General features: G+C 46.4%; 1 protein-coding gene and 1 long non-coding RNA gene across 3 annotated transcripts in view; one reads left to right on the top strand and one right to left on the bottom strand.

Annotated features, from left to right (window-relative positions):
- LOC126539541 (uncharacterized) overlaps positions 1 to 25,079 on the bottom strand; it is a 158,409-nt gene that overhangs the window by 130,887 nt on the left and 2,443 nt on the right. The window lies entirely within an intron of this gene.
- LOC126539548 (uncharacterized) lies at positions 5,327 to 13,094 on the top strand. The gene is made up of 3 exons (XR_007601346.3): positions 5,327 to 5,778; positions 6,893 to 6,983; positions 12,848 to 13,094. It is a non-coding gene; the product is annotated as an uncharacterized lncRNA (long non-coding RNA).

The following is a 25,079-nucleotide window of genomic DNA, read 5'->3' as shown; positions in this document are numbered from 1 at the left end:
TGTGGTAGATATCCGAAGACTTCTCCGCACAGTGCGGACAACTGCCCGTGAAAGAACGATCAAAATGTTTGAGTGTTGCCGGGCACAGCAGGGTGTTCGTATAGAGACGGAGTAGAAGCCGCTCCTCCGTCTTAGATAGTCCTTTACTCGGGCGAGGGTAAAGGCTATGGCCAGATTGATAGTGCAGGACAATGTCTTTAAAAGAATACGCGGGATTGAATTCAAGATCCTGATCTAGGGGGTCGAGAAAGGAAGCCCGGAGAGAGAGCGCGCGGGCGGCGGCATCGGCTGCCTCATTCCCCTCGAGACCCATATGAGCAGGAGCCCATGTTCCGGTGAGCGGGGTCCCCGGTGTAGGTGCAACTTTGAAGTAGTCGGTAGGCTAAGTATGGAGCCCAGCCTTGCTCGACGTTCCGACAGGCCCCTCGCGAGTCGGGGATAATTGTGTTGGAATCAGAGTGGGTAGCAGCCAGTGAAATGGCGACCTCCTCCGCATGAGTTATGTCGCGGGCGCGAAATGTAAGCCCGTTAACTGTTTTGGACTGGTGGACGACTGCGGCCGTGTACCATCCCCCATGGTGGGGGCCGGAGGCGTCCACGTAATAAGTGCCGGGTTTCGACCCATAGTGGCGGCCCGGGGCTTCCGCCCGCGCCAGGCGCCGACCATTATGGTCCTCACGTGTCATGTTGTCAGGAAGAGGGCGTACCTGGAGGGCGCATCTCCACTCGAAAGGGAGTCGTACTGGCTCTTCCATAAGGGTGGTGTGTTGGATGTGTAGTCGGGCAAGGAGGCGGCGACCCGACAGTGTCTTAGAGAGGCGTGTGTATTGGTTAGTTAAGTGAGCCTCTCGGAGCTCCCGGAACGTGTACACCATGCCTAGACCCAGGAGACGCTGGTTGGAGGATGACTTCGAGTGCATCCTCATTTTGTATGTAATCGCTCTCGACATTTTATACCTAGTTAGACGCAGTTAGTTCGAGCACAAAAGAAGGGGCGAACATATGGAATGGACAACGCCTTGACTTGTCACTACGCTTCCTTATTTTATGGTTATTGTTGTCGTTCGTTGCGTTGGAAATAGCACTATGCCTTACACACTGTTCATCGCGATTGACCTGCTTGCTCACAACACCGAAATAGGAGTTGTTTCCGCTACGCAGGTTTCCACGTGCTAGCAGATTCGCGCGTTCGATCCCTGGTTCTTTGACGCTTGAGGTAACTTCTAGAACTCGACACAGTGGCACAAAGCAAGAACGAAGACGCGTGTGGAAGATTGCACGGTGGATGGTGCATAAGTATGGTTGGGGTGCACCGCTATCTGCGAAACAGGATCGGGCGCCGTCCGAGAGCTTCGCGGTGATGCGACGCCGGCCGGAGGCGCACGGTCGCTCGCAAACAGTGACACAATTTCGCGTGCCCGGGCCTATCAACCAAAGCAGCCTGAATATCTTCTGCCGTTCCTACTTTGAGTTTCCTCGAAGACGACGAGATATCCCAGAGAGAGAGAGCCGGAACGCGAAGCGGGAAAGTCGGGTAAAAAAAAAAAATTCGAGTCGCACTCAGCCCTCGTTTCGGAGCCACCACATACAGGCCGCCTCTGTTTTTGTTTTCTATAGACAACAACGTTTGGCATTGCGCGATATTTAGCACAGATTGCCCTTAAAATGAAATAAATCTGTGTTAAGGTGTGCTCAGGTGCGTGCTAAAGAAGTGTCCATATTTCCTTGTACGATCTTTTAAATACAAATCATACAAAAATGAAACATGAGAAATATTTTGTAAGAGGCATATGTGCCCCATAAAAATGACATCTTCCACAAAAATTTCTGACAGTAAGCCGCCATTTTCTGCAGCACTTCTTCAAAATTTCCGCCATTTCGACACATTGGTATTGCCACAGATTCTGTGAAAGTTGTCAGTTAGGTATTCCGGGGTTCGCGGAAACATGTTGAATTAAGCGTCATTTCGAATAAAACGATTCCGTTACAACCAGCGTTCACAAGCTGACAGTGAGCGAACGCAAAAACGCTTGTAACACTAAAGGTTCGTTACCGTCAAAGAAACCCAGCTGGTGGATATTAACTCGGAGCCCTTCACAACGACAGGTGTAGCTTCGACGCATTAAACATTGCCGTTCAATTGCACGACAACGTGTCAATTCAGTTACAACCGGCGTTGTGTGCGCACCAAAGCTATCCGGTGAGGTTTAGAGAAAATTTAGATGCGCGTTTGGGTACACATGTACAAGTCATGCACGTTCATGACTTCTCGCTTGCACGTGTTCCGGACAGCAAGGAGTACGATAGAAATATATGTCCATAGAAATATATTACTAAAAGCCTGTGTCATATATATACTTTAGGAACAACTGCGGCAAAGTCCAATGTCATGACGCACACTGCCACCGCTAGCGACTTAAAGAGAAATTTGGGAAGTGTTAAACCATTTTAGTGACCCGCCAGGGTTGCTCAGTGGCTATGGTGTTGAAATGCTGAGCACGAGGTCGCGGGATCGAATCCCGGCCACGGCGGCAGCATTTCGATGGGGGCGCAATGCGAAAACACCCATGTACTTAGATTTAGGTGCACGTCGAAGAACCCCAGGTGGTCAAAATTTCCGGAGCCCTCCACTACGGCGTGCCTCATAATCAGAAAGTGGTTTTGACACGTAAGACCCCATAATAATAATAAAAAATATTTTTAGTGTCGAGGAGGCCTAATTAATTCATTAAAGTGGCGTATTTGTACAATGGCTTCCCGAAATTAATTTACACCGGTGTACAAGACAGCGACGGGGGCAAAAGAGTATTTTATTTTGCGTCAGTGCGTGAAGATTGATAAGAAGATTGTGACGGAGCATTTTTACTATGTCTTACCAACTACGCCTTCAAAATCAAACAGTTCGATACACAGTAAAATAATTTACACCCTTGATGGTGAGAATTGCGAGTCATAACACCCTTGAAGGGTGTTTTCATTCTAGAAATATCCCATCATCATGACTTCTTGCGAAGCGTAGGGCAGTTCTAGATGTCATAACACCCTTTTACCCACCAAAAGGGTGCACTGACTAAGAATATTGGGGGTGGGTGCAAGGGTGTTTTTGTTTATTTTTATTACTTTCACAAACATACAGTTGCACAAAGAGACAGCGTGTCCCACGGCACTACAAACCAGTGGCGGATCCAGAAGCGGGCCCTCCCCTACCCCAACCACTTCCTCCTGAGACATGTCGGGCTTTCAATGCCGACAAAACGCCTGAAGAGGGTTCCCCACCGTTTCACTGTCTGTTTTGATGAGCTATTTTAAATATGTCCTGCGAAAAACCTGTTGCTGAAGCACTACTATTATGTCATAGTGGGCTAAGCGGCACACAGTTCTCAAATGTCGTCACGCACAAATTCCGCGGGATCCAAAAGCGCGCACATACTTTTTCTAGCATTGAATATTTAACCAAAAAGAAAAATGTTCAAGACGTTTTCAGCAAGGCAGAAAAAGTGCAGCTCTTGCTTGTGGGTCGCCAGCAATCCAGCAAAATGAACAGGCCACGTGACAGCATGCAGCTGGACGCGCCACGATTGCTCCAAAGCAATGCGGTCGTCTAGGTTTCTTTCAAGCACAACGAAACAGGCACAAAAGGGGGCGACGAACCATAGTCGGACAAAAGATACGCCAATTCGGGAAGATTTGACCCCACCTGAGATTCTTTCGCGGAATCAATAACCCCAATTCGTTCTGCTTCTCTGACGTTTAAAAACAAGGTAGCTTCGTAGGCAAACTTGAGCCTTCTCACCCACCACAATGCTTTGATCAAGCAGCCTCTACAGAAAGAGCCGTGCAAAACGCTCATGGCTTCGCGTCTGCGTCAATTTACGAAGCTGGCTGTACAAAAAGAAACTATTAAGTTTGTAGTTGTATAGGAAAGGAAAGTTCTACTGGCTTACAAACAGCTGCCAGAACAGAGTGCTGAAAAAGAAAGGGAGGGAAATGTGAGAAAGCATAGAGAACCAAGGTACAATTTGCGATGCATACAGTATTTGCCACACCGACTAACAGCGCTATTTACTCAAATATTTCCCCTCCCAAATTGGATACAGTATTATTGCCTGCATGGATAGGACATTAAGCCAATCATTATAGATAGAATGAGATTCCAGAAATAGGCGGGCCATTTGCAGACCCATCTTTGTTCACGGAACAGTGGCGAGGCATTCTTCAAGTGTGCGCGCGATTGCCCACCTGCAAAGTACGTTCGAGATGTCTTGGCATATGCAGACCTGCGCGAGACTCGCCCGTCTCCCCTCGCGAGAAGGGTAGGACAGGTGCACATACTTTGTAGAATGAAATTGAACTCTGTCAAAACACCAGAGCTCTGGATGACAGGTTACAGTGTGCACAGAGGCGTTCTGCTAGATATTAAAGCGAAGCTTTCTATGCCTCCTCCCTTTTAATTTCCAATTCTGCTGCTGCTGCTGTCACTGCCTTGCCAGCCGCGGCGGTGGGTGGTTTCAGAGCGTGCATAATGTACATGAGAGGGACTCAGGGAAGGCGTGTGCGAGCCCTTTTAGCGAGAACTTCTTGGGCATCGCTATAGTACTCTCTGGACCCCTTTGGCCGTCATAATGCCCACTGAAACACCCTGGTCATCGACACAATGCCATCTGGAAGACTAACGACGAGACAAGAGAATGTTTAAAGCCAACACCCAGACGAACTGGGTAAATAATGCCACTTTTCGCACGTGGATCACTGACTCAGGGCATGCAGAGACGCAAAGCCGCACTAAAGCACCGCAGCGTCAAGACGACAACACGCAAACGGCTGTTCGGCAAATCAACGCTTCAGCCCCGTTGCGATGCGCTCGTGTAAGGGAATTAGAGCGTTAACTTTCACGTAAGCTACGAAAAATGGCGTGCAACAGCGCCTCGTGCAAGCACGTCTTTCTGTATTATAACATTCAACATCACATCACGACTGTGGTAGGCCGTCAACATCATCGCCAAATATCGTCAGTGAACGCAAATAGAACAGCAAGCTGCGCTTATGTCGATTCCCACAGTGCGTGGGATCTGCCTCTGTTGTTTATAATAATAATAATAATAATAATAAAATTAATAATAATAATAATAATAATAATAATAATAATAATAATAATAATAATAATTGCTTAGAGGTAGCGTAAAATAAATAGTCTCGAAAGTAATATACACACGTAGTTTAAAAGAATATATGTATCTATGCTTTGAAAACGAAACCGAAATTGAAATAACTTCCACCGATGGGTGTCGCCGCGATCGCTGCTGAGTCTCGCGGCGGGCCGCCGGGTGCACATGTGTGTGTTCTCCGTGACAGTCTTGAAGTTGTGAGTAATTAAATTGTTTTTCGCTACGTTTAGGTTCCACCACCTCGTTGTTTTCGTGTACTTTCGTGCTCATCGACGCGAAGGGAGCATCCGGACTGAAGGCGACGCGATTATTCGTGAGAAAGAAAGGCAGTAGCGGCCTGCGACATCGGCGTTTCTTTGTGACAGTGTGTTTACTATGCCTACGACGGCCGTCATTCGTGGCCAACGAGAAAACATCTTCCATTCGGCCTGACCAGTGATGAAGTGGACTTTTTTTTTCGGTGGAATCCATCGTCAACATCGTCCGGAATCCATCGTCAACATCGTCCATCCACTACGTAAACGAAATGGCGTGCCCAGAGTACACGTCGTGACAGCGCTCCGCCTTCAAACCGAGGGCCTTTTGCAAGGCGGATGGACGGCTCATATAAAAGGTGCGTACGTGGTCACATTCAGCGTCGCGTTTTTATGGTGCGTCATTGTGGTAGTAATTTTCGCGTAATTTCTTTAAAGGACAGCACAAGGTGTGTTGGATGCGAGTGTAGTATGTGTACTTCAGGTGGAGCCTACGGGTACCGAACGTGAAAAAGAAATGAAAATATATCGGATATGTCATTGTTCGTGTGTCCTCAACTAATTGTGACAGCACATAGAGTTGTAGAGAATTAAGTACTGCTACGCGTCAGTATACGGCGCAGGCAGGTAAATAATACTTTGGTTTGGCTAATTCATTCTGTTGCTAAAGATGGGCGCATACTTATACCGGTTTCACACGGCCACTTTCGATCACGATTGAGCCTGTTCTGGATCGAAATTTTCGACTGCGATTGGCTACCGTCCGCAGATTCAGCAAGGAAGCCAAACGTGATCAGAAATTCGATCCCAGTCAGGATCGATCGCGGCCAAAAGTGTGCAGTGGGACAACCGTATTAAATGTCGCTTGTGTACTTGCACTCGTTTTTTTTTTTTTTTCCCAGGTCACGTGGTAGGTAATGATGCAGGTAGCTTGCAATGCTTGTGCTTTCATCGCTAGAACTAATACAAAAGAACCACAACCATCCCGGCTATGTGGCTATCCTTCGTTTTCAGTTGGACTCGTTTGTTCTAGAAGCTTTCGTGCAGTTGCGGATGAACGCGTGGTTGCGCTATTTGTTTATGAATTTATCTTTGTGTAAATAAGTACACCGAGCCTAATCATGTTTTTTCTTGACCTTGAACTCGTTTTTTGGTTTCACGCACGCATGCTTATTACTGCTACTATTTGTTTTCTTGTTGTACGACTGAACCCTGCCTAAGGTGTCCTGTCAGTGGTCGACAGTATTTCTGAAATGAACTGCACTGAACATCCTACGGCTATTCTACGTTTCACTGCCTTATTTTAATGTCTAGTTATAAAGCGCATGGTTATTGTAACTATTCTTGGCTTGTATATATGTATGTATTAAGCTGGTAAATGCTTAATTGTGTTTGCAGTTTTGAGAGGTTCTTTTATTAAGTGGTCAATCTCGAGTGGTATTAATGGTGAGTTGTTTTCTTGTGCCCATGCAGTTAGTCAGCATGAAGCAATTGCATGGGAACCGGCTGATTGTCTTGGGCCTACACATTGCTCAAAAGACAGGGAAGATGTCTGAGCCGACAGGTATACTTTTTTCATCACAATTGGCCTACATATTTTTTCCACTGGAGGATGAAGACCTCTCCCAGTGAGCTCCAATTACCTCTGCCTTGCGCTAGCTGATTCGAAGTGAAGCCTGCAAATTTCCTGACTTCATCATACAGTCTAATTCTCTACCGTCCTTGACTACCCTTCTCTTCCCTTGGCATCCGTTCTGTAACTCGAATGTGCCACCAGTTATCTGCCCCATGCATTACATGGTTGAAGAAGGCACTTGGGCTAGTTGGTGCTCATTGCAGACTTGAAACATCAATAACTAGCGTGAAAAAGACGACAACATCAAGAAGCACATAAGGCAGAACTCTAGACTTCAACTGAAATTTTTGCTGCACAGTAACATGGGATGCACAGAATGTTGACCAATGGAAACAACACAGGAGCTATCGGAACAAATTGATGAACAGGTTAATTTCACATACGAACACTCTTGGTAAGAGCCAGGGACGGCTGCTCACACACCTGTTCCCCACTTTCTTTATGCAAAATGGTTCGTATATTTCCCTATGAACCTGCTTCTGGAGCTGCCTGAGCGCATGATTGCTTTGAAACTGCTCGGTGCATGAGCACGTATGGCGATAATTGGCCAGGTAGCCACTAAGGCACTGAAAGCAGCCCTATGTTCCCTCAAGTCAAACAGGTCGGTGTTTAAAAGACTGCTTCGGGGAACCAAGATAGGGCAGCTGTCAGTGGCTAGTGGCCATCTGGCCAATCATTGCTGTAGGTGCTCATGCACTGAGCAGTTTCAAAGCGCTCATCTGCCCATGCGGCTCTAGAGGCAGGTCGACATTAAAATATTCGAAGCACTTTGCATGAAAAAGTGGGTGATAGGTGCGTAAGCACCCCTTCCCTGGCTCTCACCGAAAAGAGTGTTTGTATGCCGAAATGAACCTATCCATCAATTTGCTCCGATACCTCCTTTGTCAGACAGGGAAAGGGAAAGAGGAATGTTGCTTCCATCCGTCGAGGTCGCATCCCCTGAATCCTATGTTTCTGTGTAGCCAAAATTTCATTTGAAGCCTAGAGCTCTGTCGTGTGTGCTTCTAGCTGTCGTCCGTTGTTTTTTTCACGCTAGTTAATGATGTCTCAAGTCTGCACTACATGGCCTGACCAGCTCCCTTCTTTACTCGTTATGTCAGCTAGGATATCAGCTCCTTCGTCTGCTTTCTGAACGACGCTGCTCGCTTCCTGTTTCTGCTGCCATCAGGACGGGAGTGACATGACAAATGAAATTGAGTGTCATTTAGACAAAGGAGCAGTGAGACTTCCTGTGCTTTACCTTTTGTTGTACATAAATGTTGAAATTGCACCAACACATCTTTTTCCACCTTGTGATTTTCCCATAGCTGTGACAAATGAATATATAGGCTTTAAGAAACTAGATATGCAGTTTGCCTAAGAAAAAGAATACTTTTGCACTTAAAGGTAATGTGTATGATGCTCTAACTCCTTTGATGCATGTGCCTTGAGAGGTGTTGATGTTGTTCATTTCTTTCAGTAAGCTTTACTTGATGGGTATGACTTTGTATAAAGAAATAAGTTCTGAAGAAACCATAATACCTGACAGGCAGAATTATCGAGGTTGAGAGCCAAGTTTACTTTCATGACATTTTTTTCAGGCTGTACTAGTTGACCCTTGATGTTCAACAGTGCGGACTTGTACAAAGGACGTCGAAAGTGGCGAGAAATGGAGACAAATGCTATCGCCTCTTTCTCCATCCTTTGTCGAGTTCACATTGTCGAACGTCATCGACCAATACCAACTAGCCCGTTTGCGTATCTGTACTAGTTGAGCCATTTCTACTATGGTACTGTAAACCGAATATGATAAATTCAAGATTGGTGCCTTTTCTATCTTTCTACAAGTGTTTCATATAATAGTTTAAGGCATTATGGTTGATGTCATGTTTTGACACAACCATAACCTCATAAGGTGTCTTCATGCATGCGAAAAGTGCAAGTTGCATGCTGGCCTGATATGGAGAACAAACCTGGCAGGAGGTAGAGCACATGTTGTATTGTAAACAAGACGCACGATTGCATTTACTTGGCAGTTATCGCAATGTTTTCTGAGATTTACCTGCAGGAACATTAGTTATCTCAGCTGCTAAGGGCACTGGTAAAGACATATCACTAGACACTGGGAGCAGAAAGAAAATCTGATTTTGCAGTACTATTGAAGTCATGCAACATTATGTCTAACCAAACTGGCAGGGATGCTAGCTGTTAAAAAGAAAGGGGTGATTTCAAGAAAATTTTGCATTCCTAAATGTGTAAGTGAAATGCTCTATGCTTATAAGCTACAAAATATTTCCAGGATAATCATGCTAGTTACACTGGCCATTTGCTAATTCAGTAAGGTTCACTGAAGCTTGTTTTAAATTTCAGTGTCTTTATCCAGGGTGATGATTTTAAGTTTTGTGGAATTTTTAAGTATAACCTGTTGCATATAGCATAATTCTAGTCCTTGAGCAGGAATATTCAAACAGGCAGACCTATCTTGCACGAGAAATCGAAACACATGTTCAACGAATTAACGAAAATCTATTAATTAGCTTTTCAATTAATTACTTCATGGCACATATAAACAAAAAGAAAGTGGCTTAACCGAGGGGCCAATGTTTATTAATCTTATCCTAAGAAGCCAGCAAACACTACCAAGGACAACTTAGGGTAAATTACTTGTGATTAGTAAATGAAATAAAGAAATTATAGATTACTGAAAATGAAAGTGGATGAAAAAACAACTTGCCACAGGTGGGGAACGAACCCACGTCTTCGCATTACGCGTGCGATGCTTTACCAATTGAACTACAACAGGGGCCTTTTCCCCAACCACTTTCTTCGGTATTTATGTTTCCTAGTAGAACTCTAGGAGTGTTTGCCAGTGCCACCACATATATGAAGCACATATTGTAATTTACAAATCCTAGCCAGTGAGATTACAAGATGCATCCACTTTGGAATTGATTTACAGAATGACGCCAGTTTGGAGATATGGGCCCTCAAACTTGCCGTAAAAATGCACTGTTGTTCCACTTACTTTTTAACAAAATGTGCTTTTATGCACTGATGCAAAAAGTAACTGGAACACCCTTGTGTAGCGTTCTTTATCAGGGAATTATTCCTAAACTGGTGTCATCCTGGAAGTTCAAGTGCACACGTCTTCCAAGCTCACTGGCTACAATTCGTAAATTGCAATATGCGCAGTAAAATAATTAGTTACGAGGTGAATAGTGAATTTTTTTAATTAGTCGAACATGTGTTTCAATTTCTTATGCTAGTGATGTCCACCTCTTCAAATAATCTAGCTCAAGGACAAGAATTATTCCATCTGCCACAGGAAATTTTTTAAAACTCCATAAAACTTAAAAATGATCACCCTGTACAATGCTACTACAGTGCTAAACAGCCAGCAGCCTAATCATCACATTTAAGAATGCCGTAACAACACTGACAAGTGCACTAAAGTTTTCTGCGCTTCACAGATGAAAGATGTTGGCTATTAGAATGTTTGATCTTAGTGTAACTCACAATCAGATAACCAGCAAGATCAAGTGAAAGCAGATGACAAACTTCATACATGAAAGGCTTTAACTGTGCTTTGATTAAAATAGCTAAACTTCTGTTAAGCATGATGCATTCACTGTGTTGTTCCAGTTCAAAGCATCTAAATGATCAGATGCTAAAGAGTTCTTGCTTGGAAGATCTTTAGTGAAAACCTCTGTAATAAACATACCAGAAGGATTATGTGCTTGCTTAGTGGAGATGTCTAAGATGATGTTAAAAGGTGTAGGTAGGGCTTCTAGTAGAGATGCCAAATAGTTCTGAGAGAGGGGTTGTTACCAGCCACTGTGTAGGTCATAGATTAAGAAAAAAATAAAGGTCAGCTTAGTGATGCTTAGTATAGTGATGCTTGCATTGTTTGTGATAGTGAGTATAGTGATGCTTGCATTGTTTGCCTGGAAAATCTGAAGAACAGCATCGTTTGTGTCTCTTGTTAAAGGAGCAGGCTTCTGTGAAAATGCTGATTTCTATTCCTATAAATAATGTATATTCCTGAGGAGGCAGGCAAAACAACAATGCCATCTGTTATAATAACCGATGAATGTAAGGTCATTGTATAGGCATAAACCCTGCGAATTTGTTTTTGCCTTGTGGCCACCACCTCCTGTGAACTAATGGTTGGCATTTAAACTATTGGTTTTGGGAACAAGGCATTAATGTCAAAGTACCTCTTGATGGTTACCCTGCAATGCATAGCAAAGCATATGGCTGCACCTTATTTTCAATATAACTTGCTTGTAGGGAAAAGTTGCAGTGAGATGATGTGGCTTCTCATTGTAAACTTATTGCATAAGAAAGGATTGATATATTTGTAAGCAAATTATTGGACTCAACACGAGCATCTTTATTTGTGCACATTCCAAATTGTAGTTTTGGGTCAGATGTCACACATGAAAACAAACTGCCCAGCGTTATTGCTGTAATATGAAGGCGGTTAAGGAAATAATGCCTCCAAACACACTACTTTGCCAGTAGTACTGCAAACATTTCGGCTCTTTATCATTAATGCACTGATGATTATGCTATAGAATGTCACTTGCCCCATCTTCCTATCTCTTTGCGTTCCAAAGTAATCGATCAATGCATGACATCCAGTGGTGATGTCCGCTTGAAACAGCGGGCTGTAATTGAATTTCTCACTGCGGAAGGTTCTACGCCCTTCAACATTCATTGCCGTCTGAAAGCAGTTTACGGGGATGCCTGTGTTGAAGTCAGCATTGTGCGGAGGTGGGCAAGGACTGTGAAACATCAAAATCCAGCCGCATCAAACGTCCAGGATCAGCACCGAACTGGACGGCCTGCAACGGCTTCTGATGAGGATCATCAACATCAGGCAGACGAGTTGAATCGGGTCAATCGCAGGATCAAGCAACACCAGATTGCAAAAACACTTGCCATTTCTATTGGTTCAGTGAACCAGATAATTAAGAAACTCCTGGGTTACAGAAGATTTTAACTTGTTGGCTATGCTTCAACTTTTTCATGTCAGTCTTCAGTTGCCGTGGCACCCAACAAGCGCAAGTCTTCTTGTAACGCAGGTCTTTAATGATGTGGTTCACTGAGCCAATGGAAATAGCGAGTGTTATTGCAATCTGGTGTTGCTTGATCCTGCGATTGCCCTGAGTCAACTTATCTGCCTGATGTTCATGACCTTCATCAGAAGCCATTGTGGGCCGTCCATTTCGGTGCTGATCCTGGAGATTTGATGCGGCAGGATTTTGGTCTTTCACAGTCCTTACCCACCTCTGCACAGTGCTGACGTCAACACAGGCATCCCCGTAAACTGCAGTCAGATGGCGATGAATGTTGATATGCGCACAACCTTCCGCAGTCAGAATTCAATTACAGCCTGCTGTTTCAACTGGACGTCACCACTGGATGCCATGAATTGCTCGATTACTCTGGAACGAGAAGAGATAGGAAGGTGAGGCGACATTCGATAGCATAAACATAAGTGCATCAATGATAAAGAGTTCAAAATGTTTGCAGTAATATTGGCAAAGTAGTGGGCTTGGAGGCAGTAATTTCTGAATTGCCCTCATATAATTGTGTAGCCTCTCTCTCCTACATTCATGATTTGGCAGAATGAATGCCTTATTCTTTCGAAATAACGATTTCTTGGAAGTAAGCACCATCTGGGCTTGTTTTCTTTATCCTGGTCTTCATGTGATCTTGAAATATTAAAGTGAATGATGCAGGGAAGTGCTGCTTGTCATGTTTCGTGTACTTTTCCTGACATTAAATTGCAACAAATCATTTTGCAGGTAGAAAACAAGCAGATGGCTACAGCGATCAATGAAGAAATGGCTTCATCTATGATGGCTCTCCTTAGGACATTGGAATGGAGCTACACAAAGGCATCACCAGCCTCGCCTGTTCCCTGGAACATTGGTTTGAATAAGACTGTTCTTCAGTGTAGAACGACCACAAGACTTGTCACCACATACAAGGCGTAGTGCAAGCTCTAAATATTGTACAGGTGGCTAGAATAAATGACCCTCCATGCAGTCACTCTTCCTGTATCTGTGGTAAATGGACCATTTCACGCAGGACACTCACACGTGATTATGTGTTTTCTTCAAAGTTGCTATGCCATGCATTTGGAAACACATTACCTATTGTATGCACACTGTACATAACATTTTTGTGTGCTAGCCTGACTGTAGACTTGCGAAACAAACAATGAAGTGCATGTGTACCCGCTTCAACATGCTGTACTTCAACACCCTTATAGCAAGGGCTATTATATTGCTCATTACACCCGATAGCTGAAGGGGTAATATATTCCCGAACACACCCTTACACCCCATGGGTCGAAGGGTAATATGTTGTTCAAAGCACCCTCAAGGGATAGGGTGTTATTGGAATATAGAATAACCATCATAAGGGTGTAATTGCCTATAAAACCCAGCTTTTTCTAGGGTGCTAGGGGGTTAGTTATAGACACTCAAAAAAACCCTTAGGGGTGTAAATTATTTTACAGTGTACTGTAAGCCCTGCAGCGAAATTATTTTCCGCAGCAGGTGGGGACTACAAATCTCCTCGTTTAAGCCGAAATTTAGATGGAACGTTGAACAGTGTAGTTGAAGGTGCAACATTCCAAAACCTTGATTTTTCAATGAAACAACAAAGTCGTCAAATCAAGGGACGCGTCTTGGAATTAGGTTTAAATCGCACATCATGGCAGAAATGAACGAGCGTACTTGACGTGGGCTTCGGTCTTCGTAGCAATTTGGGAAGCAGGTATTTCTTTCAGAAGCTAAAGTTCGCCTCCGTAAAGTGGTCTCGTGCCGAAGTGTCTGCGCCACCTACTTTTTGTCTCTCAACAACAGGGTTAGGCGGCACGCCATCTTGCAGTCACCACTTTTCGCCTTTCTGTCACATATATAGGCTTCTGCACCACTCTTCCCTATACTCTACTGTGTTATCGTAAAAAACATAAATAACATAAATGGGCCATCCTCAAAGTACTGGTATTACTGGGTAAGGAACGGGATAGGAAGACCGGCTTCGGTTCTTCCTGAATCATAATTTTTGCTTTCCTCGAATGTAGGGTGCGGAATCCCGAGTTGTCTCCGCAGTGATCCACGGCGCCAGATGACAGCACTTACAGACGACAACTGAATGAGTGCGTTCCGGGATTACGTGTGACACACTGACGGAGTCTCGAGCGCAGACGACGCGCAGCAGCGACACGCCCGGGTCATGTCAGCGAAGAAGACGGAAACGACACAGTGGCTTTGGCTTTGGATCCGGCTGTAAGTCGGCACCCGGAAGTTACGCGCGCGCGTTCCCCAGGCGAAACGGACGAGCTGCAGACGTATAATCAAGTGTTGCGAGCTGTCAGCAGACGAAACAGGGAGGAGGGGGGGGGGGAAGGTTATGGACAGGAGGGGTAAAGATACGGTAGTTAGTGTATATAGGCGCTCTCGCGTGCCTGACATCTATCGGGAGAACAGATAGCTGTTTTTCATTCGAGCGCGCAGCTTCGCTTGTAGGCTAGAATCATCTGAGTGAGTGGGCAGAACGCACTTCTCACAAACGCAAAGCTGCCCAGTTGCGATGCCAGATTCAGGAACATGAAAGCACTCGTAGATGCAGGTGCACTGGCACAGCCGATTAACAAGACTGCTGCTTAACATTTTGCAAGAATCAAACTGAAGGTTCGAGTTGCCAAAGCAGCTAAGTACAAACTGCACTCGAAGACTAGCAAAAACATGGACGACGAGATTACCGAGCGTGTTTGAGCCTTCAGCCGCTTATATTGTAGCACAGTGCGACCAACTTGTGCCATCCTCTTTCGCCAGTCAAGATGACTGGTACGAAGCAAGAAGCACACCAATGTTCTGACCCAGACAACAGAGAAGTTGACAGAAAAATTGAGACAGAAAAGCAGTGGCCGAACGGGGATTATTACTGGAGCCAACGTTTCGACAAGAGGACTCGTCTTGGTCACAAGAATCACATGAACGTTCTAAAATTCAAAGAAGGTTTGTGTTTCGGATCGCATCTGCAGTCCCAGTATGGCCGAATCGTACAGCCACGAAGCCACAAATGCCTGCACGAGCAGGCATTTGTGCAAAGCGAGTATTTAAACGCTAGCATACGAAGAATGCATGGGCACCGCTTCCGAAGTTGATAACGCTAAATTTCACTGCTTTATACGCAGCCGAAAGTCCATCTTGAAATTGTGGACAACATAATCCCATCTAACGCGGATGACAACGTGCGCATTTGCATAAAGCGCTAAGCGCCGACCGGTACGCCGGCCGCCTCGGCCACGCAATGAATGAGCGAAAGACAAAAACCTGACCCGACCCTGTAGCGCCGACACAAATTGACGTCTCACCTCCGCAAGACAGGAAGCAGCCTGCGTGGATGCGTCGAGGGCGCCAGCGTCCGTCACGATGCAAACATCTCGGTGGGAGACCGATCGAAACGGGCGCGACAGCCATCAGGGAAGCGAGGAAGGACGCGTCCGACAACCCACGACGAGTGGGCCGATGCAGCCAACACGCGGAAGGCAGCAAGAGTCGCGCCGACGGTTAAGTTGCGCCACGGACTCGCGTCCCACCATCCCTGTTGCGTGCAGCGCAATGAAAAGCACCGCAAACCACAGCCGATTCAATCGGGATGAGTCGACGGGAAGCTTGAAACAACGGGACCGAGCCTCGAGATGCTCATGGACAACTTGCGGTCACTAAAAGCGGTCACTTGCGGTCACTAAAAGCTTACCTGTAAGTTGTGTCATTTATCAGTTGCCGGCATCTTAGAAGTTCTGCTGTTTGTGCCAGTTCAGGAGACTGATTTCACGATTGACAAGGTCGTTTAGAAGCGGCAGTTAATGACATTTTAATTGCGCGATGTTGGCTCTCCCGACTCCATCGCGGGCATCGTCCCACGCGTGCCCTTGAATGGCCCGCATTTTCGTCCCGGTGACGACTGTGAAGGCTACAGCACTTCGAAGGGTGCGACACGTTGTGCAGCCGCTGAGCGCCAATAATCAGGCGCCTTTGCGACACCCATCTAACGCTCCATCGCAGGGTGCGGTCAGGTTGAACTGCCATATAAATATGTTCATGTTGTTCCAGAGCCGTAGCGAAACACGGGAGTTTCAGGCCATAATACCACTGCCAGACATGTTCACTTATCGTCCTCTCTGATGAGAGAAAGTCCGTGATGAGAGAACGGCTGTTGAGTTAACTAAAGTATTAGTAAAACAGAAAATCTCGACGAGAATACCGCAATAGACGTGTCTTCTTATATCGCTATGACTGTCCGTCCCAGAAGCCGGCCTGCAGGCAGCAAGTAGCCCGAGAACAGCTGCGTGTGTCACAGGTACGATTTTGCGTATGCGCGTCTTTAGCTTTGATGATATGTTTCATGTTTTCTTGAGTGGCGTCGCAAAACTACACACAAACTCTCTATCATCTATTGTTGAAAGTAACAGTGTACGTTAAAATATTGTTTCTTTCTCTCCCTATCTCATACAAAGCGGGAAAGTGCAATACTTAATTCTCTTTATTGCGTTATTTTTTTTTTCCTTTTGCAAATGATTGCTCCTCTTGAGGTAGCAACTTGCTTAATAGCAGTAAGAATTCTCTTCATCTCGCATGATCCTCTCACTCACACTACAATTTAAGGTAGCGAAGAAGCCGGACAAATATTTCAAACTTTCAATAGGAAACTCAATGGATCAGCCAACCACGAGCCGCAGTTTGGCGAGCTCTGCTCCATCGCCCATACAGGAAGCATAGCGCGGCTTCTTCTTAGCGCGCTCAGTCTCCAAGGCTGTGCACAGAATTGAAACGGGACCGAGCCCATCGTCGTCAGCCCCCGGAAAGCCTACCACTCGTCCTGCCGCTCGTGTTTACAAACGCGTGTTTGTGAATCTGCTTCTTCTTGCCGCCCGATCAGCCTGGTTCTTTCCGGCGTCAAGGTGAACACCGCACAGCGCATGTGACAAGCAGTGCTGTCGTAAGAGCACGCATCTCGTCGTGCGCGGGACACAGAAGCGATGCTTGCGCAAACGCAAACTTCCGGATCGTGTAGGTGCTCACGCGGAAAGCAGCGGGTGACGTCACGAGGACGTGTACGGACTGAATAGACGTATGTGTTTGGTCTTGCCGGTCGCCCGCTAGCGCTGAACCTTCGACGGGGGTGTTGCATTGGTGACTGTTGTCCTGGTCACGACGTCGCCATCTGTCGGTCGTGTACACTCGTCCGCGCGCTTAACTATATCACGAAATACACGCTCCTCGCGGCCTTCGTGGAACAGGCATAAACCAAACGTCAAGTAGCTCTGCTCGTTATATCGTTACGGAAAACAACGACAATTTTGAGGACGCTGACGTAAACCGTGCGTCATTCTGAAAGCTGGAGCTGGCACAAACCTATCAGGATCCCACTTCGCCAAGTTCTTCGCACGTACTCACGACCCACGATAAGTATAAGCCTGTCGATACTGCGCAAAGCTAGGGAAACGATGGAGCATGTTTTATTATGTGAAGATATCTGCCCAGCGGTCGATTTAGGAATCACTGGCCTCCTTGAAGCCCTTGGGTTCAGCGAGAGCAGGGGGAAAGTAAACATGTCCGCAATAGAGATTAGTAAGAGGTGATTGGAAGATTCGTGGAAGTAGGGAAACGACAAAAAAACGAAGGCGTACAAAAACAAAGTTCGCAATGGGTGTTCATAAAGTTTGTTTATAGAAATTCATCGTGGGTTTTGCTTTTCCTTTTCTTTTTTTTTTCTCTTTTTTAATATAGGTAGTACATTAGGCAATAAAATACAAGTGCTTGGTGGCGCAACCCACCACCCCGTTCCAAAGGGGACGCTCATAACACCCATCCATCCACTGTGTTGCAGGAGCTTGGAGACGTCCCACTTTTTCGTGCAGTCTTCCATCAGCGCAGCCAGTTTGGGTCCTGAAGTAGGATCACGTCAATCACGTGGTTCACTGAGGTTAGTCAGAAACTCGGCGTACGTTCAACAGGTGTAAATATTCGTCACACACGTCCGCAGGCAACTGGGGTGTGGAGAACGTTTGTCAATAAAAACTCTGCGCAGAAGGCGAAACGAGTCCATGTCATGAAAACGTGCCCCTCTGGATATGATATCGTACCATTTAGCCTACAAACCAAAATTATTTCCAGGCTAAGCAATTGACGCCTTTGTAGTTCCTATTTGCCAATTGAGCTTTAGTTTCTTCCCAGCCATCACGAGCTCCCACAGGCAGGGCGCGGTGCGACATTTAGGCAGGTCGCTGCCGTAGCATAACCTCCCTGCATGCATTCTGCAAACAGCGCAACGGGCACGGATACCTTTTATCATCTTCCTGGATGACTCCTGGTACGTAGGGACCACGTAAATAATTTCTTAGATCACAAAACTATCCAACCTCTTATGGGGCAATAAAGGCCGAGATTAACTGAACTTCATCTCGCCAGTATACCCACTACTCGCTCACTGACCAATGAGTTATTCTTTTTCGCGCCTTGTATGCATACGGTAGAAACCTACCGCCTTCCCGACGGCATCTTATTGCGCAAGAATGACACCGCCAGTTCGCGGAGCCCTTTTACGTCGAGAGCAAGCCGACGTTTGCTTGCATATCGACTCGGCCGATTCGACAAATCACCCATTGTCTCGCGCCGGCCTCTCGACAGCATGACAACTGCTGCTGCTAAGTTTCGAGAAGGTCGTTCCCTCTGAAGCGTATAGAGAAAAACGCAGATACGTTTGCGTCTGCTATTGAGAGAAGGAAAAAAAAAGAAAACAAAGTCGTCCGCTCGCCCTTCTGTTTTATTCCATACCGAGAACGAGGCTCAAGCGCCACGCAGGCTTACCAGGGGGGCTTCAAAACTATTCCCTACACCGCGATCGTTCTGATCCGTCGAGGCGGTGCCACACGTTGCCTATGGCTGTCAGTCACGCTCCAGAAAAGGCGGTCGCTCTCCCGCGCTAGGGAGGTGTCTGTTTGCCGAGCGATATCTGTTCGATTCTAAGCGTACGCGTGGCAGCGAACAAGAGAAAATAAGTGAGTTCCCGCAACGTAAGGGTCCTTGTAACCGATGCGAACAGGAGCGCGAATGGTACGGCGTGGATAAATGCCAGAAGCCGAAGGAATGCGAGCGGAAGCCGATGAACCGGTAGTTTTGGCCGTTATGCAGTGTGTCCCGCTCGAACGCAGCGCTTTTCTTCTTTTTTAAATTTTCCTTTCTGCTCGATCTTGGTAAAAAATTGAGCAGACTTCGCAACCCACTTTACGAAGATAGTGAGGAAGGTAAATGTGAAGGATGAAGGAAAGAGAGGGAGGCTATAACCAGCGTCCGACTGGTTACCGTGTGCTAGGGATGAGGGGGTACGAAAGCTGAGAAAAAGGTAAGTATACGAATAAACAATAGAATACTTATGCCATCAACACATATCTAAGATATGCCCGACTCCTGGCCAATCCTCCTGATGTCGTATGTGCCAATGACTTTCAGGACATCATCATCATCATCATCATCATCATCATCAGACTGCGTCTGCGCTGTCATACAGTCAATCGGTGCGCCACACCCTCATACACTGTGTATGTGCCAGATAGAGAAGAATATCCAACCAATTTTAAAGATGGCGGGCATTTGCTCGCCAGGCTGCTGTGGCTGTGTCCAGGGGCAAAAGGGTCCCACAAGAGAGAAAGCGTTAAAGGCAGCAAGATGCGGAAAGACCAACCCAGAGACGGCTTATTAACGAAGAAGGAATGCACTTATTTATGCCGTGTGGAAAACCTTGCGTCCAAAAAATAAAGAAGAAGAAAACGGCAGGGATCACAGCCTGCCGCTTGTCTGCTAGCACGCAGCTGTAGCCACTTGAACCGCAAAAGTTTCGGCAGACACTGTCATTAGGTGGATAAGCTTGTGCATCTCAGAAAATGTTTGACCTAGGCAGCTTGTCACGAAGCTCCTGAAGAACGTGAGACAGCCATCAACCTGACGGCCAACTAACCACAGTCTGCACCACACGGCATGCAAATACTAAAGAGAGAGGCGGTCACACTTGAAAAATGGCCAGCCATAAATTTTGTTCATTCGCATGATATGTATATATGAGCTTAGTTCCGCTGCCTCAAGGCCCCGGCTGCAAACACGGCCAGGTGAATGCATGCGCCTGGCGCTAAAAGAAAGAAAGACAGCCCTCTTTTCAAAGTGTTCCGCACTAGCAAGCGAGGGCCTTTTTGCTTCAGGTTGCTTCGTACGTAGGTTGGGTTTATCTTAATTATGACAATTGCGTCACATGTGTTCGAGTGTGACGTCACTAACTGCGCATAACAGCATTGTGGCGTCACTTCTGTTGCTGACGATGTCACCAGTTTATAATAATCACGCTAGGTTCACTTAGCGTTCTGCCATTCGCACCTTCCAGCGTTCATGCAATTTGCTATCCATCTCTAAAGGAGAAAATCGCTGTAAGATGAGTTACGGCAGAACGAGGGCTTGGTACTTTATGAGAAAGCATATTTGCTCGGCGCAGTATTCTGCGGCCAATACGTATATTTACACTAACGAACCAAAATATGATCGCACTGGCCATCTCAACTACGCATGTCTACCACGACATAATGGTTACACTGTAAGCAGGCCTCAAAAGAAAGGCCCAGTTGTTCAAGCGCCAGGTTGAACGTCACTCTCTTTCATATTCTTCCTCCCCCCTCTCTCTTTCTGTTCAGCCGCTGAGTCTTTCTCGAACGGACGCAGCAAAGAGACACTGCAGGTGAACTACACGTGTGTACCATAGCTTAATTGTTGCAATAACCAAGTCTTAACAGAAAGGCGCACTCGTTCAGCCGAGGATCGAGCCTTCCACGAACAGACATGTGCACTCCTGCACAGCGAAAGACCACTGCACGGCGGAAGACGTCGTGGGGCCCAACGGTGGCCAGCAACGGCGGACTCCAGGGCGAGCCAAAGCAGGGCACACACACACGTAAAAAGAGAAGCAGAGCAACCCCTCCCTCCCACCCGGCCGGGCTCGCGAAGCGGCCAGCCATAAATTATTCAACTCGCCGGGCTTCACGGCTGGGCTGAGCTCCGTTGCCAAGGCCGACTGTGAGGAGGGCCAGGTGCGTGCACGCACCGCGAGCCCTCCGGACGCGAGCACCTGTCCTCGTGGCCGCGCGCGTCTTGGGACGCGTGTCAACAGTGAAGCGCCGGTCGCGTGTCCGCGGCAGCCTCCCTTGATAACAGCAGCTGCATGCAGTCCGGCGGCAGGACCGCTCGCTCGATCGCCGAAGACGCCGGCGGGCCATTCGACGTGCCTCGTTTCACGCGCATCGGGCAACAAAAGCGGGATTCGTTCTTTATCGTGCCTTCAAAAAAAAGCTGTCGAGGTTCCAGTTCCGGGTGGAACAGGTTGTGGCTCTTTAACACGGACCCCTTATTTATTTTCTCAGTGTAACCCTTTCAGTCGTGGTGTACGCATCTGTGCGCGCTACTTGCTTTTTCTTGAAAGTTTATTCTAGTAGTAGAAGGACAGAACCTCTCACCTTTCGCATCCCCTTGCCCCTCTCCCAGTACAGGGTAACCAACCGGAGATAATCTCTGGTTAACCTCCCTGTCTCAGAAAAGTGTCAGCACGTTACCGGCTATATACCATTAAAACCCGCAACCTCAGGAAAGAACGGGTGTGGTGCAGCAACGCGAAGAACTGCGAAGTGATCCCCGTACATAAAGACGACACACGTGATAGAAGAACAATAGTATTTGTACTTTCAGTTTCTGCCGGTTGATGTCGTGTTGAAGCCTTCCTATTTAACGCACAGACGTCAAGCGCAATAGCGCTACGGCGGCTGCCTTGACAGCACACTGGTTCCTCCTGAAGAAGTATGCCGCGCCCATAGCATAAGCGGTTGTGGCGGCAATGGCTCATCTACTATATCTTTAAGGGTTGCCTTTTTATTACGAGAAACTCAGCAGTAGTAGTCCCCACCATATATATAAAGAAAGAAGCTAAAGCTCCGCGTAGCCTATAGATGCACCAAGCTATAGCTCCATGCTCTATAAGGCTCTCAGCAAGATTCGGAATAAAGTGAGGCCTGAAAGCAATATGGTTAAATAAACAGCCTGTAGGCGACGTAAAAACAAATGTCAAGGGTAACCGAGAAGGTTCTAGCTACCGCCATCCTCAAAACGTTCTTTTCAATTGCTAGCGGCGGCCACGTCCTTGGTACAACAGCAAAACAAAATGCATGCGATATTCGCAACCTTTCCCTACAGATAATGTTAAGTTTTCTTATACTTTTGGTGCCAGCAAACTGACGTTCAAACTCTGCAAGCTCTTTGCGTTTTCTTTTCTCTTTCTTTTCTTTCTTTCATTTTGCGTGCAGGTCACATACCTGCCTTATTATACCCTAGGAATTTAATTTCGGTGAGTGTTCAGAACGTGAAAGCGGTGACACGTTTTGTAATGCAAAATCTTATGTACGTCAGCATAATCGGGGCTGAAGTTTACGGACACACAAGCATGAGCGAATTCTCGGTAATTGGGGCGAAGCTGTCTTTTTGAACAATAAATCTGTTCCGCAACTCTGAAAAGTTAAGTGTACATTTAAGTTAAGTGTACTACTGGGAATACTATATGAAGACCCCAGAACATACAGTTTACAATATAGTGAAACTATATATGGTCAACACTGATTCTTGTGGCACAAGCCTGGTGCATATGGAGCTTTTACTCGGCACTCAGTAAAAGTCTTACTAGTCAATCAGTAAAAGTGTTAGAAAGAGAAACTCGTACAGCTTATTTTCGTAGCAGTAATACGAAATAATTACATATGGCGAAAGACACTACATAGAGATTTACCTTCAGACAGCGTTAGAAAAAGACGAGCTGGTTTTTATTTATTCAATTTAACGGGATCCTGCTTGACTCGAAAACTACAGAGATTGCAGCGACACAACGCGAAGATATCCCAACAAGCGAGCAACGCACAGAAAACGAAGGGCAAGCGGAGGACACTACATACACATGCGTAACGGAGGGCAGCAAAGGAAAAGAAATCAATTTTCCTCCTCAGTGAGACGATATCGCACATCGGAACCCTAGGATAGAATATGGATGGGAGCTCCATAACTTCTAGCACTTAGTAAGCAAGGTCTGGTCTGCCACGCAGGAGTGGGGGGGGAGGGGTGGGGGAGAGAAGAAAAGAAAACCACCAGCGAATGAGGACAGACATCAGGGGCACCGTTCCTTTAGTATACAGGGCACACCGTTTCCACACTTCGACGATAACAACAGTAAGTCACGCATTAGACTTGTTAAATACACCGGAACGAGATTACACGCGGGCTGACTTCAAGCGATAGTGTTTCTTCCAGTTGGCCGGACTTTCGAGTCCTATACACCAGTCTCGAGGACAAACACAATCAAAAGCAGCGAATTAAACGCGAAATTCGGGACGTTCTCTCTGCCGCAAAACCCGAATCCACGCCGCCAAATATGAAGGCGAAAAAAAAAAAAAAGCTAATTGGAAATAACAAGAGCACCTCAGCGGGTTAAATGGGCGGCGTCGTTCTCGCAACAAGATCACCGGTCGCGATTGTCAACTACGCCGGGCACGATGCCAGGCACGTACGACCTTAGAAGGCCGACCACGCGATCCACGAACTTTGCCAGATATCGGAATGCCCAATTCGCACTCCGCATTCGTCCACCCTTCCAGTGCCTCCCTCTGGTCACAGTGTGTGTTTCTCGGTCGCTTCTTTTAAACGGATGCTAAGACTATAAACCTTTTTATTTAGTTAGTTATTTATTATTTTATTTATGATGATTATTATTTGTTTTGAACACCAAAGGGAAGAAGAGACAGAAACAAACCTCTTCGCTAGCGTTCCTTTTTTGCCACTCTCCAATCCGGTTTACTCTTATCTAGAAACGGTCAAGCATCCAAGTAGCGCCCATCTGCGTGATCTTTAGTTACAACGTAGCTTCGATGCAAGTGCGATTTCTCAGGGCTAGATACCAACATGATGGGGACGCTTTTCTTCTTCGCACGAACAGGATGACAGCAAACAAGACATCTCTCGTAGAAGGATGTTATCGAACAGTGCGCACGAGAGAACTGTTTTACGAAGCTTGCGTTTCGCTTTCTCTCTCCGAATCCAGCCGACCATTCTTAGCTGGCAATGTTCAATTAGTCGGCTGACACCCGCTACAGTGTAGTTTCAAGGCAGCACGCAACGTGCCAAATTGCTTGTTCCCAAGGAAACATGGGCACTAAAATGGTGGATGTCTACTGTGAACACTGCCGAAACCATAGTTTCCTTTTTTTTTTCTTTTAAAGCAAAGTCGTTATTGTTCACCATCATCAGCGGCTGCAGCAGCCTATTTTGCATTTATTTTTGTATGCCCACTGCGGGACGAATGCCTCTTTGTGCGATCTCCAATTATACCCCTGTCTTGCGCTAGCTGATTCTAGCTTGCGCCTGCAGATTTCCTAATTTCATCACCCCACCCAGTTTTCTGCCGTCCTCGACTGCGCTTCTCTTCCCTTGGCACCTATTCTGTGACGCGAATGGTCCCCCGGTTATCTACCCTACGCATTATATGGCCCGCACAGCTCCATTTATTTCTTTTAATGCCAATTAGAATATCGGCTATCCCCGTTTGTTCTCTGATCCACCACCGCTCTCGTCCTGTCTCTTAACGTTACGTGTAACATTTTTTCTTCCATGGCTCATTCCACGGTCCTCGACTTATTCTCGAGCTTCTTTGTTAACCTCCAAGTCTCTGCCCCCTTTGTTGGCACCGATAGAATGCAATGATTGCACACTTTTCTTTTCAACGACAGGGGTAAAGTCCCAGTCAGTATTTGGTAATGCCTGCCGTTTGCACTCCAACCCATTCTTATTCTTCTGTAAATTTCCTTCTCTTGATCAGAGTCCCCTGTGAGTAATTGAACCAGATAAACGTACCCCTGTACAGACTCTAGAGGCTGACAGGCGTTCCTGA

Source organism: Dermacentor andersoni, chromosome 11 (genome assembly GCF_023375885.2).
Source record: "Dermacentor andersoni chromosome 11, qqDerAnde1_hic_scaffold, whole genome shotgun sequence".
In the NCBI taxonomy this organism is placed as follows: Eukaryota; Metazoa; Arthropoda; class Arachnida; order Ixodida; family Ixodidae; genus Dermacentor; species Dermacentor andersoni.
This window is presented reverse-complemented; position numbering and strand designations above follow the sequence as displayed.